The sequence below is a fragment of the Numenius arquata genome, chromosome 6 (genome assembly GCF_964106895.1).
Source record: "Numenius arquata chromosome 6, bNumArq3.hap1.1, whole genome shotgun sequence".
NCBI lineage: Eukaryota > Metazoa > Chordata > Aves > Charadriiformes > Scolopacidae > Numenius > Numenius arquata.
Genome location: NC_133581.1, coordinates 52,382,696 through 52,403,374, shown reverse-complemented (window position 1 = coordinate 52,403,374; position 20,679 = coordinate 52,382,696).

The following is a 20,679-nucleotide window of genomic DNA, read 5'->3' as shown; positions in this document are numbered from 1 at the left end:
TTATCTAAACTGTGAGCTTTAGAATAAAAAAAAAAAAAAGCATACACACAAACATACACACCACTCTGTATTCTGCTGAGGGAGTGTGTTCTGTTTTCTCATTCGATTGTGCTTGTTCATTGCATCCTGTGTTGATGTCTGTCTTCTACAACCTTGCATGTGGGTGTCTGAAAGCAGCCCTATGCTAGAATAGCTTTTGCTTCCAGGAAGAAAGTGGCTAGAGCTCCCTCATGATGTTTTTATAACATGAGGTTTTACCATGAGATGCAATGCATCATCTCTGTGTCACATCAAATTACTGAACAGAACTGCAGTGGAGCTCATAAATATGGTCTTTCAGATAAGTATTGCTCTGGGCAGCAGTCCAACTCCTTATTGGAAGGTTTCACTAAACATAGGACCTTCTTTTGGCTTTCCATACCATTTAGACATTGTTCCTTTAGGTTTTCTATTCAAGGACAGAATGAGAAGACAACAGGCTGTGAATACTGCCTGAAGAGAACATCCAATGGTCCAAACAAGGCAATAATCTCATCTGGCTCCAGCACAAGGGTTGCCTTATACTGGATCTGTGAGATGTTATGAACACATCCTACTCCATCATTATTGCTATGATCACTATAATACAAAATAATACAAAACCTGCTGATGGTGGTCATTATTAATATCTAGTGATTGACATGTCCTAGATAGTTAAGTGATAGTTTTTTGTTGTTGCTGTTTTCTTTTTCTGATGGTTGTCCTTAGGCTATATAAACTCTTTATTAAAAAAAAAATAAAGTGAAACCAGCATAAAACTTACTCGCTGATGATTCTTTCCTATAGTCCCAATTAGATATTCAAAAGAGAACAGTAAATCATAGCAGATGATAGAAACATACAGAATAAAAAAGAGGTGAGAAACCTGTAGAAGAAAAAGTCACAGAAACAGGAAAAACATACAGGGCTAGAACATTAACAGTTGAGATTTTTGCATTAGAAAAAGCATAGGCTTTCTTCATCAACTTTTAAAACTATTTACCATTCCTTTTGAGAAGTCTTCTTTTCACTGGGTATCTCCATTAACTATTTTTGTGCACTATGTCTGACTGTCTTTCTGATGTTTTATGGTTCTTTCTTTATAGCACAACCTTGTAACTCAGGTGTTCTAGGGTTGTGAAAAAAAAACACACACCCTGGCAATAACTATAGATGATAAGTGTGTCATTTGCAGTTTTTTCCAAATTAGAGAGCAGTGCTTCCACAAGTGCTCTCAAACATAGGTTTTCTCATAGGTAACCTGTGTGTGCCCAGATATTTTTCAAAGCCAAAATCTAACTTTGATTAAAAAGTTAACCATTTGCATTTGTACTTCTCCCATATCATAGACACCCCCCCCGCCAACGACAACTAACAGTAATACAAGTAACACAAAGGCATCAAAATAGATAAAAGAATAAGGTAACGATATAGATGGTGTTATCTGAATTTGAGCATCTCTCCTACCTCTTAAAAATGGGCAAAAATTGTGGGTGGACATCAGAGAGGTTAAAGACAATAATATTTTTGCTGTAGGCTGTGGGTAATCTGATCTCTTAATCCAGCTGTTATTAATACATGCATGTTGTGCTAATTTCCTATGTAAATTATTTCATGGTTATATTAACTTTGTGACTCCTTTTACTCTGAGCTTTGACTTTCAATTTGATAAGAAAATAACAAACTTAGAGGACATTTCTAATTTAAAGGGCTTTGATCATGAAAGTCTCAAACATAACAGAAATTTTCTGGTCAAATACATAGAAGTTCTGTGACAACTTCAGTCTGTTCTGTGGGTATAATGCAGAGATGACATTCATTTTCTACACTTGTATTGCTTTTTACTGCAAAAGTGCAACTTAAACACTTTAAAATTTTGAAGCATAATTCAAAGAGTACTTTCAGCAAATGTGATTTTCATTGTCCCATTTTCTTTGGAGAAACTCAGGACTAGAATATTAACACCATCAAAATAGTGGGAAAGATGGTTGGGATGGGAAATCTTATTAGTAAACAAGAGCTGCATCTGAAAAATATTGTCATTAAAAGCTATGCAGTAGTTAATTGAGTCTGATATGAAATTTAGTGCTGGAAAGTTAATGACTAATGCAGCTATTTCACAGAGCTTGGTTACTGCAGGCTCTATAATGATCTCCTTTGCTTCATAGCAACAATGAAATTAACCTCTCTTTTGTCCTGCAGGTGTTGCGTTCTGATAATGCATATCCTTTACAAGTATAAGCAAATTATTTGCTTTGCATATAAATTGAGCATAAGCCGAATCCATATGGAAAAAAAATGAACACTTCTAATATTTTCGAACTAAAGAATATACACTTAAATGTAAGTAAAAATTTAGTGAGTTGGCATCTTGGGTGACTTAACATTAATACAGGTAGAAATTTAAATGATCATTATTTTCCTGGGTTTCTATCTCTATTATTCTATTGCCTTAAAACCTTACTGGACATAAACCCAGCAGTTAGGAAAGCTCCTTCCTCACTTCAGCCTATGAATCAAATCCCAAAGGACAAAGAATTTTAAATAGGGTGGTCTAGAAAACAGGTTTAGGAGGGGTAGGAGGTAAAAGGAACATTGTTAGCTTTTGATGATCAGGGTGTTTACTGGGTTCAAGGAGGCAGAATACATTTAGAATTTGGAGTGGAGGACATAACAAGGAGAGGCAGAGTTCCTGGCCTGGTGTCAGATTTTAAAATCCTCACCATCCTTGAGGTAATTAAAATGTAAGTTAATAATCAAAAGAAAGATAAGGAAAACACAGTGAGAGTATTAGGAATGAAGCAATAGGAAATAAAACCAGTATGGGTGGAAAAAGTAAGGTGAGCATCCACTGTACCCAAATAAAAGATATTTTTACTTTTTGTTCATTTAAGTGACCAAATTGCTTATGCATGTCTTATTGGCTGCATTAACAAAAGACATATTTGCAATAGAAATTATGAGATTTGATTGTGGCTTCACTGTGAATATGAAAGGTCAAATGAAGTTTGAGGATGCTCTTCTCTTCTCCTTTCCAGATTTCCAAGTCTCTCAAGGAATGTGACAGGGGAGATGATGATTAATTCATAGATTCTAATAGATTATTGTAGTACTGTTCTTAATGTAGACTATTTTAATTAGTTTCTTCCTCCTAGTATGAACAAGAAGGATGAGGACAAGGTGGGAAGTGTTTACTATCATCTCCAGAACAATGATGACTTTGCAGCTGACTTAACTGCAACCACTGCTATCAGTGAGACTGTGTAGACTTATTCATTTTGCACATTTAGAAACTACATCAGCAAGTCAAAAGCAACCTAATAACAATAATTTTCAGAAAGCGACGTGCTTGACTTATTATTGCAAGCTCAGACTAAGGACCCAGTTTCTGCACATGCCATAAAAGTGATGCATAAACTTGGGCATAAACAAATATTGATTTTTTTTGATGGGAGGTAATTATCCAGGAATGACATTTTCAAAGACTAACTTAGAGTCAGAAAATGAGTGGGAAACCATTCCTTTGTATAAGCTACCAGTTTAATAGGACAGTACTTTATATTTTTGCATGTCAAAGTCAGTGATATATGACTGAAGAGGAAATTAGATGCTGGGTTAAGAAGCACGCAATATTGGGAGTCTTAGTCAAATTTTCTTTATTCTGAACTCTGCTTTTCTGATTTTTAACCCCAGACATTTAGTAGGAAAAACTCTTACAGGAAACAATTGAACAGTTGTGGTAAAAGCATTTGCTTTTGGTTTAATTTCCCAATATAAAAATGATATGAAGGAAGTATTCAACAATAGACCTGGTAAGAATTTTATGTTCCTTAGAAAAGTGTGAAAATTGATCATGGAAGGAACACAATATAGGTAGAAAGTCAGAAAATTCCTCAAAAGAATTTCTGAAGATGTACTAAGTATAAGGCAGATGGAATATGCAATAAGATTTTCGTATAATTATAGTTACAGTTTTAACACTTCCAGTTAAGTCTATGAAGTTAAATCTACTTCCTCCATGTAACAGAAAAATTTAGAATCAAAAGAGAAAGTTAGAGAAGTTAGAGAAGGAAAACCAAGAGAAGCGTGGAGCTTAAATACAGTAGAATCATCTGTGGAAAGTCCTAAGAAATATCAAGGAAGCAGTGACATTGCCAGTGTTCCCTAAGCTTTGGGATGTCAGATGTTAGCTGAGACTACTGAGTGATGCTTTAGTGTTTGTAGAACTATAACTGTTTGACAAAAGGAGAAAAATTCCCTTGTCTCAGGAAATTAAAATTCGGGTTGAATTCATAGGTTAGAATTAAGGGGACTCTGGTATACTAAGCATGTCTCTGTGCTTCAGGTGGTATTTTGTGCAGTGTTTCCTGTGGTTCATGTACTAGATCTATGAAGGGCAATGTAAGCTGCCTTGCTGAGCTTTTTCTGACTGCATAAATCAGTCATAAATATACGGATATTCAACTGGATGTCTTATTTAGAACATGCAATTGTGTGAGCTGAAGTTGTCTCCAACAAACTACACTTGTTACTTTCCCTGGTGACTCAGTTTAAGGACATTTTACAAAGGCATCAAAGGGACAATCCTAGACATACTCTGTAATGGACAACTGTACAACTTGAGCAAAAAGTAGGGTGGGGTTTTTTTCAGATTCACAATGAATACAGAAATTAGAAAAAAGGGTTTACCAAGTTGCAAGTTATATATCTGGAGCCCTGCAGAGTCACACGGTTCATTAATGCAGCTAGGATATGAAAGAATAGGCAGATAAAAATGTGCTAAATTAACAAGGGGTAGTCTATCAGTTAAATCTATTTTTCTATTTTATTTACTCAGATTCAGGACTCTCCTCCCAGTTAAGGGAATTTGAATTCCTGGTATGTGAACAGATAATCCTGGGATGAGAGACTTTGTGAGGTAGTGTAGTATTATGCTTTCTTTTTTTTACTATAAAAGTGTCAGCTGCTTGATAATAACAAATATACTTCAAGTAGGTCCAGAAACTCTGAAAGTTTTAAATTATCTGCAAATTGGATAAATATGACAAACTTGTATCTTTCATTCACTTATATACTGTAAAATCTATGAAATGGTACATAAACAAAGTCATCATTATGAGCCCTCCTAACTTTAAAAACTATGTATCTATGGCAATATGGATTTACTGAATTCACGTGAACTCATCTGGGAGACACTTCTCCATGGAAGAAATTAAACTGAAGTTTCTCAATAAAACTGATGAGACTTTGTTTCAAGAAATCATTCTAATGCTTTAAGTACAAACACTGCAGTCGAATGTAATTCTGGATCAAGTTTATTTTTTTAATTTGGCAGCTGAAAGGTAAAGGTTGAAAAAGTCTTATTTGAAAAGTCTGATAGGAGGACAATAGACAAGAGAGCCTCTCATCCTAGCAAGATGGCCTTAACTTTTATATTCAAGACATTAACACCGGGATTAAATGAAATTATAAAACATTGACTACAAAGGAAAAAAAAATAATAAAAAGACTGGATAATACTGTGAGAAGAAAAGCTGATAACGTTGTATTGTTGAATTCTTCTCTGATCTAAAAAAAAAGGAATGTTCATTTTCACTAGAGTTTCAGGTTTACATGTGATCTAAATGTAAGAGTTTTAGCAATTAGGGATCTCATGAGAGGATAATATTCTGGCCAATTGTCCTCTTTTTTTTTTTTTTTTTTTTTCTTTCCCTTTTAATAGCTTTACCTATTAACTAGAGATCCCTGAAGGTAATTAAACACTTGGAAATGTGCTGGGGCTATATAAATAGGAAATTACTCCAGTAGTTGCAACAATAATTACATTTAAAATATAACCACACTATATTAACTTGTTGGGAATAACTAATCTTCACAACTATTAAATTAATCACAGGATCATTTAATGACTGATCATCAGAATCCATACCATTTTACTGATAAGAATCCATACATCATAATACTGAAGAAAGACATTTGTTATTTTCAGCAAGATGATGTGCGGATTTTTCTTTCATCATTCCTCCTGCAACATTTATATCTGACTGTTTCCAAGATCAGTGTCCTGCAGCAAATGTTGCCAGCAATACAGAATACTTTCAATTAGTAGTTCTCTACTTCTCCGGTAGCTAAGCAACTGACCTGTGGTGAAGAATACATAATGATCTTCTGCATATCCACCTTAGAGTATCAGCCAGAGCATAGGCTTCAAAACATGGATTTGTTCACCCGTATTGATGACTTTGGCTTAGCCTTCTGTGAATTATGAAGAAGAGTGTTTACTGTGTGTTTGATGTAAATAAGTCAAGCACAGAAATAAGAGGTTGTGTATGTATGTTGCTTTGTCTTTTCCTGTTCATTGATAATTATCATGCTGTTAGCAAGCAAACATTCAGAATTCTGTAAAATCAGAGTAAATACAGACTTCCTGTCATCAATATACAAGCTAGAATATAATCAGGATTAACTGCACAACAGAATATTTTTTGGCTTTTCTTTTTAAACTATTGTGAGTAATAAGGTCTTGTTAATAAAATGGAGTTTTTTTAATGGAGATCTGAGAAAAAACAGCAGCTGGCACACACTTAGTCCACATAAAATAGAGGCTGCTCTTTGTTAGGGGGATGGTAGCATGAAAAAATAGCTGAAAGAATAACCTTATCCGCTATGAGGTCTTCCAATACATTAAGTGAATCTGTACCTCAGAGCTGGTCTGGGCTTACTGTTGTTATAAGAACCCCAGATTCTAACAAATGCTTGAGAGGTTATGTCCCTTCAGCTTTGGTCAGAGGACTATGCTTATTCAGAGAAAGTAAACTAACAGAAACTCCTCAAACACACTGGCCAAAAAACTCACAAAGGATCCACAAGGAGTAGCATAAAAAAAACATTTTCGATTATTTGGATTACATTATAAAGATCTAAATAGTTCAGATAGGAAGCGTAAGGACACTGGCCAACAGAGATAATCCGTTTGAAAACACACAAAAGTTCAAAGTGAAGCTAATCTTTAAAAATCAGAGTTTGGTTTAGCAGTAGGTTTTGCACAGCACCAGTTTAAAGAGTGTTTGCACTAAAGTGTAGTTCAGACCATTCTCCAAGATAAAGAACACACAGCAATAACCAAAGTGATTGGGAAGTATCTCTGAGATGTTTGTATCTGAGTAGTGAAAAGTATGTAGTGCTTCAACAGATCTCCTTTTTCAGTTAACTCAAGTCCTCAGGGAGCTTTTAGGCATTGTAGTCTGCTGTAAAATTAATTTGAAGGGAAGAGAAAATGTGTGCAGTCAGAAAGACTGGGGAAACTAACATTTACCTACCAGAAGTCAGTATCTGTGTAATAGTTCTTGTTTTAGACAAATAGTATTTATATTTCTCTTGGAATAATTTTTTTTTTTTAAAATTCACAGTTACGCTCCCAGTCTTTAAAATGTCCTACCAATGATAGCTATAACATAAATATTTAATTTCCTTTATTGAAACAAACATTGTATCTGTAAATTCCTTTTACTTTATGCCTTAATTGCAGTTTCCTACTGACAGTGTGACATGTTTTTTTTAACTCTTCAAAGTGGATATAGGCAGAGGTATCTATTATGTAATTTACTAGCCTTATCTAAGTTTGTAAAAGCATATGGCATGTACTGAAATAAAAAAACCCCACAAAACCTGATTATTAACGACATTGTCTTTTTACAAATAACAGATATTCAGGTCTGTAGGGGGTCAAATTTCCTCATTAATTATATGTTAATAGCTTGGTAAGTTTTTTAAAATCATAATATAAACCAGAAAACTTCAGTGGTTTCCATGACTTGGCTCTGAGCCAGTCTTCATAATCATTTTTGTGTGATGACGTCCTCACAGACAGTTAAGCACTGTACAGCTGAAATGAAATTTCTGGAATCACGTCCTGTCTTTTACTAATTTTCCTAGATCTCAGAACTTACATACATAAAAAAACCCTCAAAGAATATCAAATGAAAAAAATTAAAAAAAAATAATCATATAAATTCAGAACTGAGGACTCTTAAGATGTCTTTCTTTGCACAGTTAAGTTAAAATAGAATCATAGAATCATAGAATCATCCAGGTTGGAAGAGACCCTTGGGATCATCGTACCTTAACTCCCTCCCCCCAGAACAGTCTGGAGTTATATGGATTTTAAAAATAATGAATTATTGAAATAAATAATCTGAAAAATTACTTTGTCAAGCAAGGGTTTTTCTTTACATTACAGCAGAGGATTTTGCTTGGGAACATTGATATAAAAACCTAATAGATAAATACATCTGGATTCTATTTCATTCTGGGACTGAAAGTCCCTCTGTGATGTGGGGAGAATAAATCATGTGATATCCTTTAACAACTGTAGTTCGCTACATTTGTCTCAGACTTTTCCAGCAGTAATGGGTATAGGATATATTAAAGAAAAAGAAAAAAAAAAAAAAGATTGTAAGGATACCTAGACTGCTCCTGCCTCGTATAGAGAAGAATTTTGCCCTTCTGTGATGGAAAGTGCTACCTTGTTGAAATAACTTTGTCTGACTCCTGGAAGTCTTTGAAGTGTGATGGTGAAAGAGGAACAAAGTGGAACAAGTGCAGTGAGAGAGTGAAGGACTTTTTTTTAAAAAAAAAAAGAGAGAGAGAGAGAGAGAGAAAATCAGCAGCCTGGTAGGGAGTGAAGATGAGAGAAGAAAAGCTGCTAAAAAGACGACTCCATATACAATTACAAGTAGAATGCAGTTATTTTCAAAGGAAACCACTCGGCATACAAAAATCTAATTTAAAATTATATCTCAGTTTTAAAAATTTTGGCCTCATTTTTGCTTTGAGTACTGCTAGTTTTCAGCTCATTCTTTGTGAATTGATTTAGTGCGAAGAAAATTTCATTGGTGCTATTCTGTCAGCTGTCACAGCCACTCTGAACATTATCTGCCTGTTGCCACTAGACTGGATGTTCAGCCATAAGTATGTGGCTGTTTGCCTTACAGTGTGCACAGCACTTTGTTTCTCCAGCTGGTCTGTCCATAACAGGCTGATATCCCTCAGGAGGACTGCAGCTGCTGCTGGATACTAAGCAAAGGGAATAAAGAACCTAAAACCTGAAATTTCTTCCCAATTTGATTTGCATTTTCCTAAATAAACCAAATCTAGGGGAAAGTTGTGCCTGTTAGACATTAGTCAGTCATGAATATGATGCACTTGAACTTTTCTATTGTAAGGTGAGGATAGTAATACTTTCCAATAGGATTCATATGCCAAGAGGAATCACAGAATAGTAGTGCTAAATGGGCAGCATCAGGAAGTGGCTGCTTTACAGTCTAATTTACAGTCAGAGTAAAGGGAAACTTGGGTTTAGATTGGCATTAGCTATTAACACAATGTGTTTATACATATACATATCTTGAAACACAGGAATAGGTTATAATGGACTGTCTCCATACACCCATCTCCACACATACATCTTGCAGATGCAAGACACTACTTGCTATAGAAGTCAATATTGTGAGTTTTAAAGTATTTTCTTAAAAACTGATGATGTTTGTCAATTTATGTAGAATTTTAGAATCTTCTACTTGGCTATGGCAACAGTCTCCTTTGAAGCCAGCTGCACTTCCCAGTCATTACCACCTCAAAATTGTTTTGTTCTTGCGATGTCTTGTTTTGACTGAGAACTAGGCATGAACAAGATTCATTATTTTCAATTGCTCCTGTAAGATAATGTTATTGCTGCATGTGTTTATAAGAACTGTTGATTTCAGGGTATGAAGAAATCAAGCAGGGAAGGATGAACTATTTGTTTACAGGTAACCTCTGGAGCAATGGTTTGCATATTATGTATACAGACCAGGCTCAACATAGCTCTCTAATATCCAAATGACCATAGTGCTTTTTAAGTCAGGCATTCCGTACCCCTGCAGAAGGAATGAGATTAAAAGCTGCTTCCAGAAGAAGGATAGAGTGAAGTCTGAATATGGTCTCAGGAATGTTCTATTTTCAGAAAGATGCTGTATCCCCAGAAAGGGGATACTATTCAGAGACCGATCCTCTGAATGAGAGCTTTGATTTCAGGAGCTTGTGCAGTATCTCAACTACTTTGGTGCATGAATTAGAAAGCAAAATCTCTTGAAGTTCTAAAGCACAGGCAGAAAGATGGTGTCTCTAAACTGAATAAATATATTGCTACACATTATTTCATTGCCTGGCTTTAAAGATGTTTTCAGGATATGTGATACATGAGGTGTTAATTTCCCACATCCCAGTATGAGCAGTGCAGTATCCAGCACTCCAATACAAAATTGGGCAGCTGTAGGAAGTTGCTGTGCTGTTTGTCCACGGAGATGATATGGCTAGATTTTGGTAACAGAAAATGTTACTATTGGGGTAGCATCTTTTGTTGAGGACTCCTAGCCAGAAGCCTTTAGGAATGCATCAGGGTATCAGAGACATTCATTGAACTATGAGTATTCACAAAAGTTTGTAACATCCTCTATCTGATTGCGAACAGTTTAAATTACATTATACTCTTTGGGATCTTTCGGGAAAAGTGCATTACTTGAGATATTATCTTGTAACTGAGTTTGAAGTGGCGATAGGATAAACATTTTTCAAAATATAGTTTCTGCTTTCTATGCAATGGGCTGATGGAGACTTTTCATTTAATATATCATGTAAACTTGCTGCTGCAACATCAAGGAAAAAGCAGCATGAGTATATTCTGTCGTTCTGCTGCAGTGTGTATTTCATAGAAATGTGTATGCCATGAGCACTGATGTCAGTCATTAGACCATACCCTACGTCCATAAAGCTTTTTCCCTTCCTTTGCCTCAGCACTGAATACTTCAGCAGCTTGAACAAGGAAAGAGGAAACATAAAAGGGGAAAAGCAGCAGAGGTGATTTATGCTATTGTTGCTGTTACAGAGAGCTGAAGACTTCAAGAAGTGGTAGTTTGATGATGCTATGACAACTAGGAAAACAAAAAAATGTTTTCTTGTTAGAATATTGTCCTATAATTGTTAACGGGATTAAGTGAACAGGATTTTCCATGTTTTTTTTTTTTTTTCTTTTCTTGTTTTTACACATATTATAGGTAAACTACGAACCATTAACTCTTGCCTAACTATAACAGGAGAAAGTGTTTCTTTTAATGTGACTTCACTCTTTTTCTTGACAGAAGGCTATATTTAATGAACCCATGAAAGAAAAGAAAGATGAGAATTTAGAGGTGAATTTAAATTCATCATCAACATTCAGTTTCACAACAGAGAAACAATAAATACCTGAAATGAATACCTGAGATGAAAACCTGAATAGAAAAGTTGACAGTAGTTGTGAACTAGCGTTGCTGAGTGACAAAAGTGAATATTTAGCTGTGGATTTGTTTCTTGGGTACAAAATTTAATTTTTTTTTCCTGATAAAGAATCAAGAAAACATACTTGTCATAACAAGAAAGATTTCATAGAATCATAGAATCATAGAATGGTTAGAGTTGGAAGGACCTTAAAGATCATAAAGTTCCAACTCCCCTGCCATGGGTAGGGACACCTCCACTAGACCAGGTTGCTCAAAGCCCCATCCAGCCTGGCCTTAAACACTTCCAGGGATGGGGCATCCACAACTTCCCTGGGCAACCTGTTCCAGTGCCTCACCACCCTCACAGTAAAGAATTTCCTCCTAATATCTAATCTAAATCTCCCCTCTTCCAATTTAAAACCATTACCCCTTTTCCTGTCACTACGCTTCCTGACAAAGAGTCCCTCTCCGGCCCTCCTGTAGGCTCCCTTCAGATATTGGAAGGCTGCTATGAGGTCTCCCCGGAGCCTTCTCTTCTCCAGGCTGAACAACCCCAGCTCTCTCAGCCTGTCTTCACAGGGGAGGTGCTCCATCCCTCTGATCATCTTCGTGGCCCTCCGCTGGACCTGTTCCAACAGGTCCATGTCCTTCCTGTGTTGAGGACTCCAAAGCTGGACACAGTATTCCAGGTGAGGTCTCACGAGCGCAGAGTAGAGGGGTAGAATCCCCTCCCGTGACCTGCTGGCCACACTTCTCTTGATGCAGCCCAGGATGCGGTTGCCTTTCTGGGCTGCCATTGTGCACTGCCCGCTCATGTTGAGCTTCTCATCCACCAACACCCCCAAGTCCTTCTCCTCAGGGCTGCTCTCTAGCCATTTTCCGCCCAACCTGTATTTGTGCCTGGGATTGCCACATCCCAGGTGCAGGACCTTGCACTTGGCCTGATTGAACTTCATGCGATTTGCACGAGCCCATCTCTCAAGCCTGTCCAAGTCCCTCTGGATGGCATTCCTTCCCTCCAGCATGTCGACCGTGCCACCGAGCTTGGTGTCGTCGGCAAACTTGCTGAGGGTGCACTCTATCCCACTGTCCATGTCTCCGACAAAGATGTTGAACAGCACTGGTCCCAGTACCGACCCCTGAGGAACTCCACTCGTCACTGGCCGTTCAATTGGACATTGAACCATTGACCACAACCCTTTGAGTGTGGCCATTCAGCCAGTTCCTTATCCACTGAGTGGTCCATCCGTCGAACCCATGACTTTCCAGTTTTGAGACCAGGATGTCGTGCAGGACAGTGTCAAACGCTTTGCATAAGTCCAGGCAGATGACGTCTGTAGCTCTGCCCTTGTCCACCAAGCCTGTGGCAGTATCGTAAAAGGCCACCAAATTTGTCAGGCACGATTTTCCATTGGTGAAGCCATGCTGGCTGTCTCCAATCACCTCATTATTTTTCATGTGCCTTAGCAGAGATTCCAGGAGGATCTGCTCCATGATCTTGCCAGGCTCAGAGATGAGGCTGACTGGCCTATAGTTCCCTGGGTCTTCCTTTTTTCCTTTTTTGAATATTGGGGTTATGTTCCCCTTTTTCCAGTCAGCGGGAACTTCGCCAGATTGCCATGATTTCTCAAATATGATGGAAAGTGGCTTAGCAACTTCGTCTGCCAGCTCCCTCAGGACCCGTGGTTGGATTTCGTCAGGTCCCATGGACTTATGCATCTTCAGGTTCCTTAAGAGGTCTCGAACCTGATCTTCTCCAACTCTAAAAATTCAGTGAAATTCAGTGAAATTCTCCTACTGTGGGCAGTTCCTCATTAGCAGAGCCCCTGTTTTTGCCTTCCGTGACTTGGGCAGTGTGGTTAGAACCCTTGCCGGTCAAGACTGAGGCAAAAAAGTTGTTCAGTAGCTCAGCCTTATCCATATCCTGGGAGGCCAGGTCTCTCATTTCCTTCCGGAGAGGGCCCACAGCTTCCCTACTCTTGCCTTTATCCCTGACATATCTACAGAAGTTTTTCGTATTGTTTTTTATGTCCCTGGCTAGATTTAGTTCTGCCTGGGCTTTCGCTTGCCTGATCTGGTTCCTGGCCACTCGGACAGTTTCTTTATATTCTGCCCATTCTACCCGTCCCTGCTTCCACCCTCTATAGGCCTCCTTTTTGGTCTTGAGCTTGTCCAGCAGTTCCTTGTTCATCCACACAGGCCTGCTGGCTATTTTGCCTGACTTCTTTTTTGGGATGCACCTCTCCTGAGCTTGGAGGAGGCAATCCTTGAATGCCAACCAGCTTTCTTGGGCCCCTCTCCCCTCCAGTTCTTTCTTCCACACTACCCTGCCAATCAGATCTCTCAGGAGACCAAAGTCTTTGAAGGCCTTCTGTTTAAAACCAAGCTTTTAAACTATAATACCATATCAATGAAGTAATAAATCACACATTTGTATTTTTCTTTTTGGTTTAGGATTTTGGGGGTTGGTTGCACCCCCCATTGCAAGTTTGAAAAAAATACATCTATAAGCAAGAACAAAGCTCGACTTTTAATCATCCTTTTGAAATCAATCTTGCTGTAATCATTACAGAATCTAGTTTCCTGATTTTATTCATTCTGAGTTTAGCTTATGATAACCTACATGTTGTAGTAATATTTTGAAAGAGTTACAATGAGGTGTTGCCATTATTGTTAATGAGAAAATTCCTAGAGTAGCAACCCATTCCTTGCTCAGAGAATAAATAAACGTGAATGGGAAGACGAAGTTGGGGTCAGAGCAGAATGCCATTAATTTGTAGTTAATAAACCTCCCATAAATGTACTTTTCCAAAGGAATTTGCAAACTTCATAGGGAAAAATTACCTGTTATAAAGGCAAAGTCTCTTCTAAACTCCCTAGAGTTTATTAGACTATATTGAGATTCTGCACATCATGCCACTTAGTGCTATGGACAAATATGACAGCTTGATTCTTGCATTATGTCCTTCTTATGTGCAGACTGAGAATGTGACCCTCCCAAAAAATAGAGATGGTGCACTTAAAAGGTGAATGAGAGTTCCTACCATGTGGCACAGAGGTTGTGGAAAAACTTTGCCATAACTGGTCGTCTTTTCAACAGTTTGCTAGGGTTTTTATGGTAAATATGAGGAACTTGTACTCCTTTGATATATTTCAAGCTCAGATATGTTTGGAAACAAACATCTGTGAACATTTTTAAGAGATTCTTGTTCCTGCCCTAATTATTCCTCAAATTTATAAAAGTTGTTCCCTCTAACACAGTTCCAGCCAAGATTGTTCCTGTCTTCAGAGTGCTTTGAGATCTTCAGATAAAGGTTAACAGAGGCTACAACTTTTCTGTAGGGCAGTTTTGGCACATTTCACAGTTCTGGTCTCACGATATTCAAAGAGAGAACTTGCTGCAGAACACTTTGCATCCCTTCTGGCCAATATAACTTCTTTTTTTTTCCATAGAAACCAAAATCTCTCCAGAAATTGAGGGTACATACCTGTGTCTCATCCCATTGTGAAATTATGTCATGGCTGTAGAAAATACTCTGGTTGAGAAGTGTTCTCCAGACTATCAGGCAAAAACAGTCATAGACTACCATGTGCATGCGCTTTTCCAAAGCAAGAAGAAAGAGAAAGGAATTGAAAAAAAAAAAGCCCAATAGTAGAAAATACCTCTATGTGGTTTTGGGTTTGGAAATAAGGAATAATTTCTATACTCTTCCAGACCCTGCCACTATCAATTTCAGCTAGAAATTGCACTTTTTAGTGACATTTTCTTTTTATCTGAATCAGAGAGCAACTTTATGTTCAGACCTGTGTCCAATGTTAAAAAGCCTCCTGAGAACCTTTTTCTTCACATTGTCAGCATGAAAGACAAAGTCTTCTGAAAACTGGGTCAGGAAATGACGTCTCCAATTATATCCATCTATTTTGGCTCTGATAAGTCCTTTGAGAGGACTCGACTCAGAAGATCAATACAATGACAAACCACTAAAATGTACAAATCTCGCTTACTGTTACTGAATTTCACTGAAATTTTCACTGAATTTTTCACTGAATTTTTTTAGAGTTGGAAGGGACTGTATAGATCACCTAGTCCAACTCCCCTGCTGAAGCAGGATTGCTTAGAGAATGCTACTCAGGACTGCATCCAGGCGGGTCTTGAAAATCTCCAAAGAAGGGGACTCCACAACCTCCCTGGGCAGCCTGTTACCCATAGAAGAGTTACCCATGTTACCCATAGAAGTAACCCTTGGGTAACCCATGTTACCCATAGAAGAGTTATGTACTGAGCAGTCATAGTACCCTGCTCCTTCATAATAATTTATTATGAATATTATTATTATAATATTAAAATATTATTCCACACCTGATCAGGAAAGGGTATCTCATTATCAAGGACCACCTGAGCAATCACCTCAGTTAAAAATATCTCCAGGAGGCAGTAAGTGGCAGTGACATATTTTATTTACATTTACACAATTATTAATTTATATTACGTGTACAAAAATATTTTTTTTCTTTCAGAAAATTTGGAAAATTCCTAGAAAGATAATAACGTCAACCTGATTTTCAAGTTTAACAGACGAGACCACACAGATATCTGTTGTTAGCTAGAAGAGTCAGGTATTGCATCACCATTTTGTGTTTAGATTTTAGTTATTATTAATTTCTAATGCTGGAAGACATAAATATCTCTGTGAAGGTGAAACACACTGAACTTATTATTATTATTATTGTTATGATTGTTATTTGTTACATTTTCATGTGTATCATGATATATTCCGTTATATATTACTTAGTCTGAAAGCAAACCATTTTATATGCAGATTTAAGGTAATGAGCATTCAACTTTAAAAAATGGTTCTGGTACCCTGTAGCTTCTCAATAATAATATGCTCTTACATTCCAACAGAGAAGGATGGATTACGGGTTTTTCAATTTGCATCAGGCATATTAATTGCAGAGTAGGATTTCCACATAAAATATCAATGTACTGGAACAAACTGTTAATGTACTAGAATATGAACACTTACATTCATTTCTTGAGATTTAAAAGCAATCTTCTTTTTCATACATCTGAATAGCATTTTTTTTAAAACTCTGTTAATGAGAACAACGTAACCAATGTTTTCTGAAAACCTTAATTAGCTTAAGTGTTAATAGTGCTTTCCTAGTCATTGTACTGGCAAACAATACAACAAGCCATTAGGGAAAGAAAATAATTTACAGGGTATGGAAAAACTTTAGAGCAGCTTTTAAGAAACATGCCACGGAAGATCAACTTTATGTTGTAGTAGCAAGAAAAGAAACATTGAATTCAAGTTTTACTTTTTCCCCCCGCCCCAGGAGAAGAGATTCCCAGACTAATAAAAGTGTGCTTGGAAGTGAAGTTCAGCTGGGGATTTGCAAAGTGATTTTAATGGTATAGAATAGGAAGTTTATGGTTTATGTTTTATCTTATTCATTCCAATTACACACAGAACCCAAGAAATATATTTTAATAGGTATTAATAACACGAAAAAATTTTGCTGTATAAAGAAAAAAATTAATTCTTTAAGAGTAGGTAAGTAAATATTAAATAAAAAGTCTTTTTGGTGACTCTTAACAGTGCAAAACAACCATTTTATTAGTATTTATCTTATTATCTACACACCCGAGCAAGTACCTATCTTGTTGTTCATTTTCCAATACAAGAATATAAATGCACTAAATATATGCTGTTGTCAAGACAAATTAATTCACTGTTTGTTTATACTGTTTTGTTTTATGACTACTCTGTTTCAAACTACTAATCTGTAATGGTCCTTCAATGTTATTTTTTTACTTTTCTTTCCCTTTTCTTAAAAACAGCAAATGAATGCAGGTCCTTCCTTTTAAAGCCAAAAAGAAAGAGAAAAATATTAGAGTTTGCATGCCACAGCTGCAGGCTGTGAATTATCACACTAGGGAAGAGTGGAAATACCACCCACATAATCCAACAAGAGGCCTGATTCATTTTGTGTCTGAAGCAATCATTGTGGTCTTACAAAGCTGAAATGAGTTTCCTTTGCAATCTTCACAGGAGAAAAAAAATGAGAATATCAACCTTACTAGTTCAAAGTAAGATTCCACTTTTTAATTTATTTTTACTCCCATTTCTCATTTTTATTTTTCTTCCTTAGTTTCCTACTATTTTGCAACTAGCTTGACTTTACATATAACAGTGGAATTGAATTTGAGAAAGGATATAAAGGAGAGCCAGGCATTATCTTCCCAGCCCTATCAATCCCAGCTGAATCTGTGACAAGTGATTTAGTTAGTGTATGAGAACCAGATCCAAGGAACTTTGCAGAGACTGTTTTTTAGGCTTCTAATCATTCCAGGGCAATCAGAAAACCGCGCTTCCTATCTCACATATAGGGGGAGTTAGTATGCCATCCATTTAAGACCCCAGTGGAAGCACCTGCCTAAGGTCCTCTCTAAATATGCAGGACTCTACTCAGTATGCATAGACACTCTTTATGTAGCTTCCTACAGATCATCAATAGTGAATAATGAAGAGAGAGATATTAAATTCTGCCTTTTAGATTCTTTACTCAAGGCTGTAGGGAGGTTTTGTCCTCTTGGGATCCTAATGCTTGAATTTTCACTTGAAGAGCTTTAAAGCGCTCAGGATCTTTCTTTCAAAAAATGAGGTGGATTAATGATTTAGAAGTTCAGCTACTGACAGATGAAATGATGACTGCAGTAAAAGTCTACTTGGTGCAGTACTTGTCCAGAAGCAATCCTTGTTATTGCCTGAAAATATTAATACATTTTCTGTCCATCCCTTCATACAACACTATAATCACAGGGTTGTGGTTATTAGGGCAGGAAGACAGAAGGGAGGGAGGAAAGGAGAGAAGAGGGAAGAAAGGAGAAAGAAAAGTAGTTGATTTGAATTCTCTTGAAAAAGAAGGTAGAATTAAATATGTGGGGTTTTTTTGCATCTGGACTAGGTCATCTTTGTAGGCCCCTTCCAACTGGAACTATTCTATTCTACATCCCCACTGAATATATTGGACATGAGATTAACACTTCTGTTCTACAGGAAGTGGAAACCGCAACTAACTATATGTTTGATGTGTATGAGCAGATGCACTTTGAGAACACTTTCCAGATCAAATCTCTCAGCTGAGTTGGATAGCTGCATGAACAATTTCAGGACCAAGTTTAGGGCTGGGTGATGTATTAACCTGCTCAGTTCTCTCAAGAAATTATAAGGATGTGGAAGATCTCGTCTCAATCTGACTTTACAACCCTTTATCATAGAAAGTTAGTAGATTTCAGATTGTTCCTAGCAAGCAAATATTTAAGTTAATTAAGACACTTAATGTTACTGTAATTGCTTTTTACTTTAAAATAGTAAAAATTGTCTAATATTTCAATACTTTATTGCTGTAATCTTTCTCTACATTTAAACTGAGATTTAAACTCAAGTTATATTATATATGGTTCTAATCTTTAGTCACATCTATATGTGCTGAAATTCATGTGTATTTCAAAACTAAAACCTAGATCAGTACTTATTCTAGTGACAGCAGAAATATGGCTCAGAACTTGGTGACCTCCCAGAAATTTTGCTGAAATCAGCTAAATTCTAAAGAAATATAGGTAGTATAGATATATGTAATGATCTTGTAGTAACCATTGTTTTAAGCTTCCATAAAGAAAAATAAAACCAAAAAAATGTCAGCTCACCACTTTTCAATTTACTCATAAAACATAGCCTTTGCTGTATTTTATTATGTATATTAAGGAGCTGTAATCTCTGAAAAGCTTGCCAGGCATTGACTGTGAACTCACACTAACAGGCATCCTAAACAGAAAAGGAACCTGAATACAGGGGAAATAAGTGTTCTGAGAGCTTTGGCATGGTCCACGTTGCCAGGGAAACCTCTTCTTTGTCTCTACGTGTTCAGAATGGCTACCTCATTAGACACTGAACCTGATCATCACTTTACACTACAGGCCGAGGGGGAGAAGAAGGGGGGAGGGAAGGGGAAAAGCCAACAGGTCTACAAATCTTTAAGAAAATGCCAAGAATGAATAGGTGTAATCTTAAATAAATCTATGTATAATTATAATCATAATTATGTTCTGTTGCGAGTAAATTTGCCCAGGCTGCTTCATTCCACGTTTGTCTGCAGGTGAAGAAATGAGCAATTCTTGATTGTCTTTTACTGCATTAAAAAAAAAAAAAAGAAAAAAAAGAGTGCAAACCACAAAACTGGTCAATTTCCTGTTTTGTCTAAAATAGATCTTTTACCTTTAAATACTGCAAAACATCTATTTAATAAGGTCATTCAGCTTATTTTACTGCCTGAGACATTGCTTTAGCTTTGCTGCAGCAGATTTTATTGATGGAGTCAGAAGCACAAAATGGCAGGGAGAAACCTATAGAGGTGCATTTATTACTCTGATCATAAAGAGGAGTGGTGAAAAAATAATAAAAAAAGTGAAAATATACAGTGACAAGAGAGTTACTTTATGTTAACTACGAAGTTTTAATCAAGATACTAAAACCAGCACCACATAAACATCTGAAGTGCAGCAGAACTAGATGCAGTTTCAAGGCATTACTCATTGGTAATACAACTATGAACTCAAGGTCCCACAGGAGGTCAGCTCCTGCCCTTGGCTGATGAGAAAAGCCTTTGAAAACAGGGTCAGAGCTTAACCTCCACCCTCTGTGGCTTATAAATATCAACAAAGGGAAGGGATTTTAAAGTCATCGTCTCCACAACTCTGTTCTCTGAGATGAAAAGTGAAATCCAAATCACAGGTGAACAGTTAACAAATGCCTAACTTCTCTGCTCATATTTATGAAGAGGGAAAGCAACTCAGCTGGATTTTTTTTTTTCTTTTTTCAGCTGTACCAGATGCAAAAGTGAGTAGTTAGGTGCAAAAACAAGAACACACCTGACCAGGGGGTCTGAGATTAACTGGTTACTTTCCAAGAGTATAAAGAAATGACATAAACCAGATTTCCACACACCTGGAACCATTTTTCTTTTTACTCAGTAATAACCTATGCTGAATCTCTGTTGCCTGAGGAATGCTATTTAAATTAATTCATTTTTTTTTAAAGAATGCTTTTCATATAACAAACATTTCTGAAAATTTTTTTCCTTCTCTGTGATAACATTCTTTAAAGAGGGCTTGCAGATTACAGCTAGAAGATAAAAGCAAGGAAATGGTGGAGTGTAATCACCTATTCACTACATGGCAAGAACACACACATGCTTGCCCTCCTTGGAAAGCAGTTGTTTTCAGTTCCATGGTGAAATGCTCTCAAAATTTAATGAAAGATGAGTCAATACCAAGATAAATAATTTTTCTAAATGGGGG